General features: G+C 47.7%; 1 pseudogene; it reads left to right on the top strand.

Annotated features, from left to right (window-relative positions):
- The first annotated feature begins 1,404 nt into the window (after positions 1–1,404).
- LOC123074379 (protein RDM1-like) lies at positions 1,405–2,070 on the top strand (annotated as a pseudogene).
- The last annotated feature ends 2,430 nt before the right edge of the window (positions 2,071–4,500 follow it).

Raw genomic sequence — 4,500 nt, 5'->3', positions numbered from 1 at the left:
CCACCTGCGACTGTTCATCCATGGGCTCATGTTCATCCAGCCTCCACCGCTCCTCCACCGGCTACTGTTCAACCACCCCTCTCCACGGGGTCCTGTTCAACCACCCCTCCACAGGCTACTATTCATCCAGCCCTCCACCGGCTACTGTTCAACCAGCCCTCCACGGGGTCCTGTTCATCCACCCCCAACTGGCTTGGGGTCCTGTTCATCCAGCGGCAACGGCCTCTACTACCACGGGGTCCTGTTCATCCAACCCCCCACCGGGAACTGTTCATCCAAACCCCCTAACAACGCTCACTGTTCATCTAGAGGCAGCATCGATCGACTTCAGTTAGCAGCAGTAGCGAAGGAATCACTCGGGTTCAGTTAACAGCAAGGGATCGATCGGGCTTCAGTAACGTAGCTAGTGCAATCGCTCGAGTTTAGTTAGAGCCCAACGCCTCGCTCGGGTTCAGTTAGAGCGCTACGCCCCGCACACACGCGCGTACGTGTATGAGAGAAACGCGCATCGCTCGGCCCCAACCACCCACCATAACCGTGAACTCCCCGATATTTTCCTCGCCCTCGCTTCTACCATGGTTTTTTCCGTCATGGCCGGCCAAAATTATGCAGCTGCGTCTCCGGCCCGCCCAGGACGAAAAGCCCATTTTTGTCATGATTTTTTTGTCATAGAAGTAGGAGCCCACCACATCTATGATGATACCGGGTTTTGTCACAATTATCGTCATAGAAGTGTCATAAGCATGACAGAAAAAATTTCGTTCGGCCCAAAATGTCACGAATGTGTCTTTTTTTTGTAGTGCAAGAAGGATGGAAGATAATTCCAAGGAAAGAAGTGGGAGGAGGAAAAGGAGAAGCGAGAAGGGGGCGGCTAAGATTATGGAGAGGTTCAAGGACATCTATTGAGGCTTGATGACAAGTAAGTGACATCTCAGATCTTGCCATTGCCAGGAGCATGGACCGGAATGCCCTTAGTCTATGTCTGTCTATATAGGCTTTAAGGAAAAACCCAAGTAAGTCCTAAGCCAAAAATCAAGGCTTTTAAGGACCTTCTACATCTTGGCAAAGAAGGAGGAGGCCACTCCGACGTCAAGGAAGTAAAGTCAGAGAGGTTTAACATGTTGATGAGGGCGACCGAGAAGAAGCTCAAGCTTGAAGAGAAGAAGGCCAAGCTCAAAAAGTAGAAGATTGAAGTTGAAGTTGTTGGGAAACGTTGCATGGAAAAACAAAAAAAATCTACGCACACGCAAGATCTATCAATGAGATGCATAAAAAAAGACGACAGACTAAGCGGAGAATCGAGGGTTTCGGCTTCCTTGTCATCTCGCCGTCTCCGACGCCGGCGACCAGGGAGCGAGACCTCCAACCCCATCCTCTCACCGGCGGCGTGTTTCCCCGTTCCGTAGACTAGGTATGAAGAGGGCCGCGCCGTCGAAGGATCCGGTGGAGCTCTCTTCCGGCGACGACCTGAGCTCGGATTCCGACGAGGAGGCCGGGAACGGGAAAGGCGAGAACTCCTTCCGGCTGCCCATGTCCTCCAAATCTGCAGCTCCAGCAAAAGGTGCATTGATTAGGAGGGCTGAAATGTATCAAGAGTACATGAAGCACATCCCAATTCCTAATCACTGCAGCTCCTTGATCCCATCCACATCATGGCTGGGACTCGGAAGATCAGTGAAGCAGTTGTACGAGCAGCCCTTGCATTAGCTCACCAACATCCTCTTGAGACAGTGGGATCAACAGAGGGTTGGGAGCGATAATGAGCACCAGCCTCTGGATGCTATCATTCACCCTATGAAAGCTCAAGCCCTCATTTGGGCCACTGAAGAAGTCCATAGGCTGACCATGTCTAGTGACCACTTAGAGAAGCTCTGGGCCAAAGACCCCATGTATCATGCTAACATAGATCCAGTGTTCCCTTCCCTAAAGTTGCATTAGCAAACATTGCAAGTTGGACCGTCTTATCCTGTCTATTTTGTTTCTGCCTACTGTGTAATCTGGCACATTTTGGTTGTTAGCGAAGTGATATGAACCATATATCACTGATGTTAAACGTACGATATGTCATGGTCAGGGTCTCTTTTAACGCTGATTTTAGCTCAAAAAAATCAAGGAGATGCATAGCATCGAGAGGGGGAGAGAGTGTCTACATACCCTCCTAGACCGTAAGCGGAAGTGTTTCACAACGCGGTTGATGTAGTCAAACTTTCTTCGTGCTCCAACCGATCTAGTACCGAATGTACGACACCTCCATGTTATGCACATGTTCATCTCGGTGACGTCCTCCGCCTTCTTGATCCAGCAAGATGGCGAGGTAGTAGATGAGTTCCGTCAGCACGATGGCGTGGTGACGATGATGGTGATGTGATCTCCGCAGGGCTTCGCCTAAGCACTACAAAAATATGACCGAGGGAGTAAACGGTGGATGGGGAGCCGCACACGACTAAGACAATGTTGTGTTCTTGTGTGGAGCCCCCTCCCCGCATATATATAGGTGGGAGGGGAGGGGAGGAAGCCAGGCACGCCCTAGGGCTTGGCGGCCGGCCCCTAGGGCCCATGGCTTGCCCTGCGCCCCTTTTCCTTGTATCAACAAGGGGGAACGAAAGAGGGGGAACGAAGTAGGGTATTACCTCCATAGAGAGGGCATGAACCTGGGTAAACATCATGTCCCCTGTCTCTTGTTACCATCGAGCTTAGACGCACAGTTCGGGACCCCCTACTCGAGATCGGCCGGTTTTGACACCGACAGAGGGAGGGAATGGGGAGTCCTACGCCACACTTTCCTTTCCCTCCCCTCTTTCCTTCTCCTCCTAAAAGGGCCAGCCTCTATAGGGGCGCACCAGCCCCTTGTGGGCTGGTGTGTTCCCTCACTTGGCCCATAACTCCCATAGCATTGTCGGGTGTACCTGAAACTCCTTTCCGGTGACCCGATAAGTACCCGATACCCTCCGAAACACTTCCGGTGTCCGAATACTATCGTCCTATATATATCAATCTTTACCTCTCGAACATTTAGCGACTCCTCGGCATGTCTGTGATCTCATCCGACACTCCGAACAACATTCGCTCACCAAATCACATAACTCATATAACACTATATCGTCAACGAACGTTAAGCGTGCGGACCCTACGGGTTCGAGAACTATGTAGACATGACCAAGACACCTCTCCGGTCAATAACCAATAGCGGAACCTAGATGCCCATATTGGCTCCTACATATTCTACGAAGATCTTTATCGGTTAAACTGTTATGACAACATACGTAATTCCCTTTGTCCATCGGTCTGTTACTTGCCCTTCATTCGATCGTCGGTATCTTCATACCTAGTTCAATCTCGTTATCGGCAAGTCTCTTTACTCATTCCATAATACATCATCCTGTAACTAACTCATTAGTCACTTTGCTTGCAAGGCTTCTTATAATGTATATTACCGAGAGGGCCCAGATATACCTCTTCGATACTCGGAGTGACAAACCCTAATCTAGATCTATGCCAATTCAACAAACACCTTCGGAGATACCAGTAGAGCATCTTTATGATCACCCAGTTACGTTGTGACGTTTGATAGCACACAAGGTATTCCTCAGGTATCCGGGAGTTGCATAATCTCATAGTCGAAGGAATATGTATTTGACAAGAAGAAAGCAATAACAATAAATTGAACGATCAATATGCTAAGCTAACGGATGGGTCTTGTCCTAATGATGTGATCCCATTATCAAATGACAACACATGTCTATGGTTAGGAAACCTTAACCATCTTTGATCAACGAGCTAGTCTAGTAGAGGCTTACTAGGGACACGACATTTGTTTATGTATTCACAAATGTATTTAAGTTTCTGATCAATGCAATTCTAGCATGAATAATAAACCTTTATCATGATTAAGGAAATATAATAATAACCATTTTATCATTGCCTCTGGGGCATATTTCCATCAGTCTCCCACTTGCACTAGAGTCAATAATCTAGTTCACATCGCCATGTGATTAACACCCATAGTTCACATCGCTATGTGACTAACAACCAAAGAGTTTCCTAGAGTCAATAATCTAGTTCACATCACCACGTGATTAACCCCCAAAGAGTCTACTAGAGTCAATAATCCAGTTCACATCGCCATGTGATTAACACTCAAAGAGTACTAAGGTGTGATCATGTTTTGCTTGTGAGAGAAGTTTAGTCAACGGGTCTGTCATATGCAGATCCATATGTATTTTGCAAATTTCTATGTCTAGAATGCTCTGCGTGGAGCTACTCTTGCTAATTTATCCCACTTCCAATATGTATCCAGATTGAGACTCGAAGTCTCTGAATCGGTGTCCAAGCTTGCATCGACGTAACTCTTTACGACGAACTCTTTATCACCTCCATAATCAAGAAACATTTCCTTAGTTCTCTTAGGTAACTAAGGATAATTTTGACCACTCTCCAGTGATCCACTCCTAGATCACTGTTGTACCCCCTTGCCAATCTCATGACAAGGCACATAATAGG

Source organism: Triticum aestivum, chromosome 3D, assembly GCF_018294505.1.
Source record: "Triticum aestivum cultivar Chinese Spring chromosome 3D, IWGSC CS RefSeq v2.1, whole genome shotgun sequence".
In the NCBI taxonomy this organism is placed as follows: Eukaryota; Viridiplantae; Streptophyta; class Magnoliopsida; order Poales; family Poaceae; genus Triticum; species Triticum aestivum.
This window is presented reverse-complemented; position numbering and strand designations above follow the sequence as displayed.